At 45.3% G+C, this 12,859-nt stretch overlaps 2 protein-coding genes across 2 annotated transcripts in view; both read right to left on the bottom strand.

Moving 5' to 3' along the window:
• LOC132580966 (homeobox protein Hox-D3-like) overlaps window positions 1–8,995 on the bottom strand; it is a 124,660-nt gene extending 115,665 nt beyond the window's left edge. The window contains exon 1 of the mRNA XM_060251959.1: window positions 8,923–8,995. The gene's annotated coding sequence lies outside the window, so the exon portion shown is untranslated. The remainder of the gene's footprint in view (window positions 1–8,922) is intronic.
• The window catches only part of HOXC12 (homeobox C12), an 88,268-nt gene that overhangs the window by 2,826 nt on the left and 72,583 nt on the right, over window positions 1–12,859 (bottom strand). The window lies entirely within an intron of this gene.

Below are 12,859 nucleotides of genomic sequence, written 5' to 3' on the forward strand. Positions count from 1 at the left end.
GGCTTACCCCAGTCCTGTCCCCCGCCCGATCCTTCCACGATTTTCCTCTCCTGTCGTATAAACTCCGTTTCTGAGGTTCTGCCTGTAACTTTCTAACTAGCTGTGGCTGGAAGGAGAAAGAGCCCCAAACGGTCCATTGAAAATAGGCTATAGTCTTCTAGTCAACGTGGAGTCTCCTGTTTGCCCTGCTATGGCTACAGGAGGGATTAAAAAAAACAAAACAAAACATTTTCTAACTTCCAGGTAGTTTGAAAAATCATTTTGGCCTCCGTCCCGTCCATCTCGCCCTGCAATGCTTTGCGCACTTCCCAAAAGTATGAGGTCCCTTCCCAGTTCTAACCTTGAACATTGCAGAAGCCGAACCTTTACTCGAAAGGAATCCCAGTGGTAACCAGCGGGCTTATTCGAGAACGGAGAAAAGAGCGTGGAAGGGTGGAGCGGGGCAGAATCGGGGGTTTTATTTTTCGAGTTGGGAAACGCCATGCCCTAATCCTGGGGCACGTTTTGGGAAGGGAGAGAGGAGGTGGGAATTCTGGAACGGGTCAAAACTCAGGTCTGCGAAGGGCCAAACAATTGTGGCTGGAAGAGCGGGGGGGGGGGGGTGGGAGAAATGCCTTTAATACTTTCCCCTATCGATTGCTTTCCTGCTGCTAATAAGGATTCAAGTTCCTTTTCTGACGTTCTCCAGCATTTATGCAGATCCCTCCCGCCAGATCAATAGGTTTGCTGACGCCTAACCCATTCGCGCCATGGACGTTTTCCTCGTTTATGTGTTTGTTTGTCTGCTTATTTATTTCTCCCTTTCTTTTTTTTTTCTTTCTTGTCTTCTCATTCCAGATTTCTTGCTTCCTCCTCATCCTTCCCCAAGGTTCGAAAAATCTTCCGGGCTCGCAGGCAGAACTTCGCCAGTAACCACCTACGGTTGTCCAAAGTGCTTTCTGTTTTTAACCCGCCCCAGTCCAGGCTCGCAAGGTTCCAAATCGGTTAAAGCACTTCGTCGCCCTCGAGAACTGGGAACGTGTTTCTATGGAGTAAATTTTGAGATTGGAGCGGGGGGAAGGGGGAAGAGAGAATTCAAAGTCTGCCTACCTAAAAATATTTACTAGTTACTGCTTCTTTTTAAATATTCCTTATGTTTTGGAACTATACGGGGCCTAACAGTTCAGGGGGTAACAATATTATTGGTTGCTTTGAATCGTTGGAGGATTGGTTTTTTGTGGTGGTGGTTAGCTCCTGTGGAATGTCTGTTATAGCCCAATAGCCTTGCCAACTTCACCAAAAGGATGTTCAGTTTCGAGAAACTTTATGGTTGACTCGGATTGCTCCGTTTTATGGCACGGAAATGTGCTCTGCAATGATTCCCCCCTTCCCTTTTGACATTCAGGAGAGTTGCGGTCCTGACGTCACGCCGAGTTGTCATGGAGAACAGCTACCGGCTTAAAAATTATAAAGCGTGATATTATATAGAGCTGTATAAAATATGGATATAAGGAACTACTTACGCCCGCGAACAGATTAAACGAAGAAGAATACGATTTTAATACGTTCAGGAAGAATAATTCAACGATGAGAAATGGTTGTCATTATCTATGAGTTCTTATTTTATTTTATTGTTTGCACATGGGGGTGGGGGAGAGGGAAAAATTAATCTTGGGACGCCGGGAGAGAGAGAGAAGAAACAATAAGTCAGGACAGGATATTATTTGCCTTAATGATGTGTATTTTTAAAAGAAGTGATCGCTTAGAAAGTATTAAACGGTATATTTGAAGAGGCTTTATTTCCCCCCACTTTGGAAACACACCGTCCATTTGTATTGCCTTTAATGGAGTTAGAATTTAATATTTGGAGATCTGCTTAAACACACTCGTATTTGCCTTCCAGAGTGGAGGGGAGGTGTTTCCCATATTTTTTTAAACTTTTCAAAAATTTATTGAGAAATTTCAGAGATATACAGAAGTGTCTTCCATGTTTTTAATTAATATTTCCACGCTGGGAAGGATTGAAGACCCTGCATTGGGGGGGGGGCAGAAAAAAAACCCCAGACAGCGGGGGTGGGGGGAGAGGGAAGCCATGAAGATATTCCCCATGAATAGCTCCCCTCTCAAACCACCGACTGCCAAACAGCTTCGGGAGACCAAACTTCCTAAGAAGTCCTAAGTATCCGTCCAGCACCTTAATAGGGGGGCTGTTGAGGCGGCGGCAAAAGGAACAGAGGCGAGGAGACCGCCCTCAGCTTTGAAAGTAGTAAAAAGTCTGCACGATTCCGGCCTTTATGGCAGACCAGTCTTCCTCCACCACCACCCCCGCACTGAAATAACCTTATTTTTGTCTAACTCTTTCTCTCCCCCACACCCTGTCTCCACCCACCCTCATGCTAGAAAGAAAAAAAAAGGGGGGGGGGGGAGGAAGAGTGAGACACCAAATTGGAAAAGTGTTGGCTTGCCAAGTTTCAGTCACTTGGTGGCAGTATATAAAACAAGTAAACAACAAAAGAGAGAAATTAAAAAGAAGGGACAGAAATATATATATATATATATATATATATATATATATTTGGTCAAAGTTCCCACTCTCGAGAAAAGACAATATAAAGGGGTTTGGGGTTTAGGCGTGTGTCTGTGCCCGCCTGTGCTCCCAACATCTACGATCCTACAAAACAAGAAGGGAAATCTGCCAAACAATCCGTGTCAATCGAGAGCACAGGGAGGATACACAAGTCGAGGTCCAAGACCAATATGGCCTATTATTGATATTGTTTTTTTAATATTCGAGTGACTCTCAAACCAACAGCCTTTGACTGCGCTGGCCCAAAGCCACCTTGGTCGGCACCAACCGACTTCGCTTACAACTTTGTAAGCGGCTGGAACCATGGAAAAGTTTCTCTGGCTAATTTCACACACATTGGATAACGCACTTCCAATGTGCTTTGCAGTGGTTGGCGAGGAGGTTTTCCCCTTTCTCGCCGGAGAATCCAGCTGCAAAGGATTGCTAAAGCACACTGGAAGTGCATTATCCAAGGCGTGTGAACTTATTGACTGTTTGGATTTAGACGCCGGGTAGTCTGTCTGTGCAGCCCTACAGAGAGTCACTCTAGCCATCTATTTCGGTGAGTTTAGACCGCAGCAGCTCGGCCTAGGATTTTGACTGCAGCAACTTAGCCTAGGATCAGACTGCGTTTCTATTGAGTTCTGTTCATGACGTGGGAAAGTTGAGCTGCGGCCTGCCTCAAAGTGCTTGCCACGATCTTAGGTAAGTGTCGCAAAAGTGGCTCTTTTGTAGCGTTTGAACTCAATGGATGCTGGTAGAGGCACACACCCTATTTGCCCACTAGTTTGTTAGTAGACAACTTCATGTTGTATACACCACTGGCAGGGACTGGTCTACACACACAATTCCTGAAAATCAGGCTCGTTCACTAGACGATCTCGAACTGGCTATGACCTGAGACATGATTGCGTAACAACTGGGTCTCTATAGTAGTGCTCGGAACAGCCCACCTCCGTCTCTTTTTGCCCTGCTCAGTGTTCCCTCTAAGCTGAGTTAGCGTGAGCTAGCCCACATATTTTTAGCTTCCAGCTCACACAATTTTGTCTTAGCTCGGGAAGGATGACCCCAGAGCACAATAATTTATGCAGCAGCTCACAACTTTAACTCACAATACCAGCTTTAATACCAGTAGCTCACAAAATAGAATTTTTGCTCACAAGACTCTGCAGCTTAGAGGGGACCTTGGCCCTGCTCTCCGCTGGAAAATAAATACAGAATTGCCAGGGGAAAGCGGTTGGAGCACTTGAACTTTCGTAGAGCAGTAGACCCGTTTCTCCAGACAGCCTGCTCTCAGAATTCACCACCAGGACCCCTTTCCAAAGCTACACGTGCCGGTCCCACCAAAGCATGGGACACAATGCAGCGATGGCTGCAAGGGCCCCCAAACTCAAGCCAGTTTTTCTGCAGGACCCTCAACGCCCAGACTGCTTCCCAAAGGAAGGCGGGAGGATGGGGAGCAGGGCGGAAATGCAGCGCGTCACGTCTGAAGGCAGAGATGAAACTGCAGAGGGGAAGCCATGTTTAGTCCCTTGCAGCCAAATAGAACAGAAGTCCGGTGGCACCTCAAAGACCGTCCACTTTCACTCCACCATGAGCTTTGGCGAGCTCTCACTCCACAAAGCTCCTGGCGGAATCAAAGACTTCGAGGTGACGCTGGACTTCTGTTTTCTAGATGAAACTGGCAAACACAGAATCGCCCCTCCCCTTTTAGCTCCCAAATACACTCCTTATACTCTTCACGGTCTCTTCTGCCTTTCTGTTTGAATATGCTTCCCACCGGTGGCTAAGCTTTTACAGTTCACCGAAGCTTTGTTTTCTTAAAGAATAGCATAAATAAAACTACTAATTACAAATATTTATGTGCACGATCCGGCACACCGGACCGGAGATCTAAGCACGCATTTCAGCCACCTCCCATTGAAACCAACGAGCCTTAAATTGGGAGGAAACCATGGCCTCCCCTCAGTTTCTGAAATACCAGGCTCCTGGGATCAGAGCAGCTCCTAACTCGGTGAAGCCAAACACTCATATTAAGAAACCAAAAGCACACAAGGAGGAGGAGGAGGAGGAGGAGGAATAATAATAATAATAATAATAATAATAATAATAATAATAATAATAATAATAATAATAATAATAATAATAATAATAATAATAATAATAATAATAATAATAATAATAATAATAATAATAATAATTCCACCCAAAGCACACTGAAAATGGGTGTCAATGCCCCTTCTTCTTAGCAATAATTCAAGGGGAGTGCTTTTGATGTCCGATGCTACTGTTGCTTCTCCGTCAAATCCTAGTTTTCTCTTAGCAGCCTGGCTCTTCTGTTGCAACCCTAATTGTTCAAAGTTTGACCATTGATGGAGGAAACTAATCATGTCCCCCAGGCTTCCATACACATGTTTCCCTTTTCTCTCTCTCTGTCTCTCAGCCCCCCACCCCACCCCACTCCACACCGGGGGATGAAACAGGGGATATCACATGATTTCAAAGAGTGCCACCATTAGTATGCTTTTAAAAACTTTAGCTAATGATATTCTATTTCCTCCCACCCCCCAACCTTTCCCCTTCTCTCCGTTGAATGAATTAAAAACAAACAAACCCACCAGCCTATTGCTAGGAAATGTTATCGTGGTTACGGTTATGTCCTGGCTATCCCTTTGCACCAATTGGTTTTGCTGTTTTTAGTGTCATGACTCCCATTCTAATAAACATTTATATGATTGCTGCTGCCAAGTCAAATGTGTGTGTTGTTTTTTTCCCAGTGTTTCCCATTTATTGTAAGGTTTATGATGCTCCTTCAGGGTTAAACGCTGCCTGCTAAGGCAGAATAACTTCAGCGGCAGTTACAAGATCGAATTTGGGTTGCAAACCATCAATTCTTCCCATTCGCAAGCGTGTATGTCAATAATTCGTCGGGCCTTTTCACTACTACTACTAGGACTCCTGGTCTTCCTGCGATATTCTAGATAAAAGAAGCCTAATCCATTTTCTTTTCATTCAGTCCGTAAAAATAGCAGAGAATATAAATCAGAACTGTGTTTCCTTTCTCTTCCCCCCGCACCCCCAATATCTACCGAAATGCTTTGACTTTACGAACGACGGCAATATGTCAGTTTAAGGAGAAAATCAATACATTACAATGCGTTTTTGGATGGGCAACCCTTAGCCCGTAAGAGAGAGACGACTGTGGCTGAGGTCTGGAGGCAACAGACACAACAAATAAGATTTTGTAACCACAAAAAAGGCGAGTGAGTGAGATTCATTCGGTCACCAGAGCAGACCTAGCTCGACACGAGAAAAGTCCTGCTAAACCAAGAGAACATTCCAGCAACACCGTCGTTCAGATCGTCCCTTCAGATCATGCTCACCAAAAGCTCTTCACCACCACTGTCATAAGACAACAACAACAGCACCCGCACATACTCAGGGGCATCCTGTGTGCTGCCCCGATCCTTTCCTCATTTCCTTGCAGGTAGATTACGTCACCCCAATAGCAACACCAGAGAAAGCGAAGCCATACTCATTGACCCGAGGGGACCTTACAGCCATTTTAATGCTCAAGGACTGCAGTCCCAAATAATTTACTCTCAAGTAAAGGCGTAGCTCGCAGAGGCGAGTCAATAGGCATAGGTCATGCCTCGGAAAACCGATCCTCAGCAACAAAACGATTGAGATTATCTATCTATCTATCTATCTATCTATCTATCTATCTATCTATCTATCTATCTATCTATCTATCTATCTATCTATCTATCTATCTATCCATCTTTAAATCATACATATACACGGAGCACTTACCATCTGCAGTGTTTGTGCTTCTCTTATTTACAAGAAACCCATGGAGCTTGACTGGAGCTGTTGTCTCCCCTAAGAATCAAAAGGCAGGCAGGCAGGCACTACCGGGATGCATTTGATCAGATGTCTGAACGCCAACCCGCAGAATAAGGACAGCTTTACTTTTGCCACTTTTCCCCCCTTCCCAACATAAACAATAGTCATTCATCCATTGCAACCCGCGGAGCAATCCAATTAGAACAGCGTAACCCTTCGAAAAGCCCCGCACCCCTTATCCTCAGTGGCAAATTTAATAGCGACGAGGCCTTTATAAACCTGGATGCGGAGTGTGTTAAATATTTCATTAAGGGATCGAGCTGAAGGCCTTTAAAATGAGAGACAAACAGGGTGCAGTTGCAAAGATTTGCATTTCCACATATTGTATTAATAATTTGTAATAATTCAGGAAGGAACCTCGGTCTTTGTTCCCCCTCCCCCACCCCACTCCCCTTTTTTGACAGAAATGCGATTGTCTCAGCCTTCGTTTTGTTATTATTGTGTTTCGATTATTTCACAATCATTGGAAGGTTGCCCTGAGCAACGTGAAGTAAAGAAACCCATGTTCGTTAGCCAAAACAGTCTAGATAGGCCAATACATTTTGAAAAGCCATCTTTCTTTTGATGAGCCTGCGGTTATTAACAGATTAATATAGGATGGGGGGAAAGAAAGAGGGAGAGAAGGAAGGAAGGAAGGAAGGAAGGAAGGAAGGAAGGAAGGAAGAAAGAAAGAAAGAAAGAAAGAAAGAAAGAAAGAAAGAAAGAAAGAAAGAAAGAAAGAAAGAAAGAAAGAAAGAAAGAAAGAAAGAAAGAAAGAAAGAAAGAAAGAAAGAAAGAAAGAAAGATGTAATATACTTTACTAAAGCATTGAAGGAAACATTCAGAATCAATTCGACAGAACTGTTTACAGATAAAAATGGGGCAACCACTCAAATTTGTCAAATGTTGGAAGGCGGAAACCCCAGGGCAAGTCTATGATTCTGCAAAAAACGTTCGGTTGTATAAGAGGGTAAAACAGAAATACCGGATAGAACCAAGAGCTACATAAAGGCTGGGGTCCTAATGGTTCTTTGAGGCAGTACCTTTCCGCAGAAGGGCAGGGGGGAAACTAGGGCGTGAGTCGGACACAGCACTGGGCAAAGGGAAACGCGACAAAAAAAAAATGGGGAGGACCGACTTCTAAAACAGAACCAAACAAACAAAATTCAAGTCGAACAGGATAGGCGTCCAGCAGAAGTAACGGGAAGAAGAGCTGGGGGTGGGGGAGCAGAAAAGCAAGGGCACCTCCCGATTCACCACAAACGGAGCCGGCCCATAATTGCTCATTAAATATGGCCCTGCCGCTGGCTTGCTGGCTTGCCGGCGGTACACCAGGGGGGGTGTCTACGCCGTTCCAGGATGAGGCTCTGCACTGCGCATGTGCTGGAAGCACCCAATGCACTCTTATGAAAAGTTGCTATTGTTTATTTTTTTTAAAGGAAAAAAAAGCCGGGTTTTAAAAATATATCTATCTCGGATGCAGTGACCTTTGCCCAGTCTTATGCTCGACCCAGCCGTTCTCCTTGGCGTTAACCGGTGGACTGTGGACCATCGCGGGCTCCTTCTCCCCTCTCTCTCCCCCCCTCTCCTTCCTTTCCAGTCCTCCCGCCGCCCTCCCCACCCCAATCAACACTGCACCATTGTAAAGGGGAGGCAGACTGCAGCCGGCTTCCTCCCCGACTCCAGCTAACCAGACCGCAGTGACATCACCACCAGCAAGCAGCAACCCCCCTCGCCCGCCCCCCCCCCGCGCTCCCTCCCACCCACCCACCCGCGAATTAACCACATTTGCGCCGATCCCTTCCTGATCATATTCTATCATAACCGGGCGACACCCTCTCTTCTCCTCTGCCTCCCGAAGCACGATGCATCATTATCTTTAACACCCAGCTCCATGGATCATTAGTTACACATTTTAGCCAATAAGGGAACACTTACCCGACTCTCTCTCTCTCTCTCTCTCCCTCTTTCTCTCTCTCTCTCTCCCTCTTTCTCTCTCTTTTCTTTTTTTCTGCCTCTTTTCTGTTCCGCTGACGCTGTGTTCAGCTCCACAGAATTTTTTTTTAAAAAAAGAAGAGAGAAACAACAACAAAAAATAATAAAAAATAAACCCAAAAGTAAAGTAGTCCTTGGATTTTTTAAAAAAACATGGGGGTAAGAGGAGCAAGCTTAGGGTAAGCTTATTTTCCCCCCCTTTTAAAAAAAATCCAAAGGTATTTACAACTCCTTGTTCCCCCTCGCCATTGCATTCTCCCAAGGAAATGTGTTGCGTTTTTGCCCCAAGGGGTGGAGAATGGGAGGAGGAGGAGGCGACCCAGCGGCAGCCGTAAACTCATTATTCCCAAAATGCCCGGAGACACCAACAAACCCCCAACCCCAAGGAAAGGAAAGGAAAGAAAAAAGAACCGATACAAATTCCTCCCCTCCCCCCCTCCACCAAAAATACTACTAATAATCAAAGGAAACAAAAAAAATTACAGATACCATCGTACCCCCGTTTCACTGGCACTGCTTGGACTGTTAAAGGAAGGAGTACTGCGAAAGAGTCATAAGAGAAACCACAATAAAAAGTTCACGTTCATGGATGGAGTCCACATGACTTCCTGTGGCCAATCCAACTTGTGATTCAGTCGTAAACTTTTATTGCTCAGCTGTAAATTTTCTCCAAACAACCAAGAATGCGTTGCATTTTTTTTGGTGTGTGTGTGTGGGTGGGTGTGCGGCTAGGGCAAAAGCTCTTCTCTGTCGCCATGTTTATAGAATTCGCCTTTCTCTTATATATACATGTGTGTTAAGGGTGTGTTGTTGGGTGTGTGCATATAGAGACACACACACACACGCATACACTCTCTCTCTCACACACATACACTTTGTTTTCAAGTCTTCCTTTTGTCAACCACATATCCTCCTCATTAAAAACCACGAATACCAGGATACATTTGGCGAGACAGGAGGAGGCGTGACGGCTTTTTAAACCTATTTATTCATTTTCTTTCCAAATAGGCTAATATGGGGGGGGGGGCGGGGACAGAGGGGGAGGCGAGCGTCTGCCACACAACGTTACTTTCTCTCTTTTTATTATTATTGTTGCTAATTTTCTTATTCTTTCCATTTGGGCTTATTCCGGGGGCAAACCCACTAGTCCAAACTCCTCCTGATTACGGCTTTTAATCGAGCAAACCAATGACTGGGAACAAATGCAAGGCGAAGAAACAAAGAGAGGCTAAAACCGGAATGTCCACAATTATGATTAGGGGATTACAGAGCCACACAGCCTTTCTTCGGTGCACAACAAAAATGAATGGTGAACACCATCTCCGGGAGAAGGGTTTGTTGAACTTCCGCCCAAACTAGAGTTCAACTTCACAGGGCTCTTTTTTGACGACGAGACACCCTTCAGGGAAAGGAGCGTCTTCAGGTATTCCAAACTTACTCATCTTCATTTCCCTAAACTAGGACTGTCTCCCTTCCTCGAATCCAGAGGCTAGAAGAGACCATGTATCGCTAACAGACAAAACACCACCCAAACCTCCAACTCCAGTTCAATAGGACCTTGCCAGGTTCACACCCAGCATTTCGCCTACACTGGGACATAGACAAGATTTTAAAATAATGCAAAAGAACTGCAGCATCTGACACCTGACTGACCGAATGGCCTTCAAATCCAACAAGCGCCCTGCCCAGAGAGGCCGGTATCAAAATTAGTTGGGTTCCGAATTATTGGGTAGCCATAAAATTCCTCACGCAGGGACCGGAGGACGATCTCAAAATCTGGCCATGGTTTTAGATTTGATTGTTCACGACAGCATATTATTATTATTATTATTATTTTATTATTCAAATTGCTATAGGACTATGTGTTTGAATTAGGGGGAATAAACTGTGTTGGCTAGACTCATGAGATAATTAGGAAATCGCAGGGATTCCCCCCCCCCCATGAAGGTTATAACCCAGAGTTAGCCGTTGCAGAAGAAAGACACACAAATAATAGACAGACATATTCTGTCTGTAACTGCTGACAAGTATTGACATTGCTGGCTTCAGAGACACCCACAGAACTAAGTCATAACCTTGGGAGAATTAGGGTGGTGGGGCTCTAAAAGAGAGCCATCTTTTGTCCAAATAGCCGTCGGATTTTACCTGAACTTCGGTGGATGCTAATAGGACTGGATTGCACCCAGACGTCCTTTTAAATATATATTTAAATACATATATATTCCGCAGGGCAGTTAACATTCTCTTTTGTTTCAGAATTCTTGTGGGGAAAGACAGGAGAATTGGGTGTCTAAGTGCGGGGTGCGTGTCTGTCCGAAATCGCATTATAGGTTGTAATCCAACCGGATGGGAAGGGGAAATTCCTTTTTTTCCCGCACTTTACAAACCGCCCATAAATTTTATAACAGGTAGTTAAAAGTTACGACGAGGAAGGAACCGTCACAACAGTGGCTCTGGAGACAATGGGACTCCCCGTTTTCCAGGGAGAAAAGGGTCCATAAAGAACAGGACTTTTTTTTATCTCTGCACCAAGCACCTAACCTGTCCACCAGGCTCTCGTCCCTGGCAAAGGGTCGCGTTTCCCTCCTTCCATTTTTTGGGGGGTGGGGGGGTGGGGGGAGAGACTATCCCTGCCGCATTCGCTTCAGACGACTCTCCCGCTTTGTGGAAATAGCCGCCGGCTCCCGTCTTGGAGGTGATGCGGTTTTCCACCTCACATCTGGAGGCGGGAGGGTGGACGGAAAGAGGTGGGCTACCTAACTTTGCCAAGCCGAAAACGAAATATCTTAACTTGAAATTGAGAACTACAACGAGAGACAGAGTGAGAAAAGAGGAGGCGATGGGGGGCGGGCGGGGGGTGAGAAGGAGAGGGGAAAAAGAGAACCAATTTCTCCCCGACTTTGGGACATTTTTTGGGGGGGAGGGAAGGGTGGATTGGTTCATATTTTCCCAACCCCTGCCCGAAAACTCGAGTCACGAAACTTTGTAGCGCCTGGGAAATATTGGTGCACATCCCCAAGTATGGAATCCAAACTCTTCTTACCACCCCCACCCCCCACCCCCGCGTGCTTAATGGGTACATTATCATGGAAAGGCTGCTGTGATTAGAATAATAAATTAAGCCAAAATGAACAATATGCTCCATCACAGCATTTCGAGGGATGATATTTTTCACAAATCACAAATGAAGATTTGAAAGAATTGTGATGGGCTAATAAAAAAAAAAAGAAAAGCTCAGAATATGATGATATTTCTTAACTCCAGGCGGATGGAGGCGAATCTCATTTCGGTAACACTGAAGCAATGATCATTTCCGAAATCAGCCACTTTGTGGAAACCGTTATCTTCTTTCAAATTACTTCGCCCCATAAAAATGGCCTTTCTCTTCTCCTCCCCCCCCCCCCAAATCTTTTCTTCTCGGTCTTGAAATGATGGAGTGATTACAAAAAAAAATGCATGTCATCTAAAGATGTGTCTCGGTTGTGTTGACTATAAGCTATAAACACCCCCCCCTTCCCAAAGTAACAGCTTTTTTCTTGCAGTTTCAATAATTTAACATCTAACCCTATGATGGATAAGTATCTTTCGGGAGATTCCTTCAAATCAAACCACTTAGGAATGTTGATTTAAATATGATGGATAGCGTGCAGATACAGCTTTCTCCCCCCCCCCCCATCGCCATTGTCCTCTCTCCCACCTCAATTTCTCTTTATTTCGAAATTAACTAAGTTTTCTCGCCTTCCCTCCCCACCCCCCTTCCTTGCAGCTACTCCAAAAATCACCCGAAGAATTGACTACTCAAGGGCTTCCTTGAACCTTTGGGGTGTGGGGTGGGGGAGAGAAAGAAGAGGTGCTTTAAAGCCAAGACTATTGAGTTAGTTAACAGGGCGCAAAGAGGTGTCCTAAGCTTGGCTTTGAAAGGTGTGGGGTCAACTTTAAGCTCCTTCGCTTCAGGCTCGCTTGCCTGCGGAGGGCGAAGCTACCTTCCCAATGGCTGGTGACAAAAAATAATACTAATAAATCCGAATATATAGATATTATATATTTATATATATTTAACATCATAGTTCAGATAGGCCTGGCCTGGCCTTATGATGATGAGGAATAATAAAGCAGCTTACCTTTCTACTCGGTAGCCTCCTCCAGTTTGGGCAATGGAGGCTTTTATTGTCCATCCCTTGGCAAAGAGAATGCGAATTGGTGGGATCTGGCGTGCCCCCCCTCAAGGAGATGCCTGTTTAACAATAAGGGTGCGTGTGTGGGGGGGGGATGTCTATGCCTAGGCAAGCGCCTTCACTTTGTGTTGTGGATTCGAATTCCAGCTGCGGGTGCAGCAGCAACCTGCCTTCTCAGTGCCTGTATGACGGTACCGTTCACCATGATGCCGCCGGTGGCATTGTGTGGTTTGCCACCCCCACCCTCCTTTCCCCAGTT

Source organism: Heteronotia binoei, chromosome 13 (assembly GCF_032191835.1).
Source record: "Heteronotia binoei isolate CCM8104 ecotype False Entrance Well chromosome 13, APGP_CSIRO_Hbin_v1, whole genome shotgun sequence".
Classification (NCBI taxonomy): Eukaryota; Metazoa; Chordata; class Lepidosauria; order Squamata; family Gekkonidae; genus Heteronotia; species Heteronotia binoei.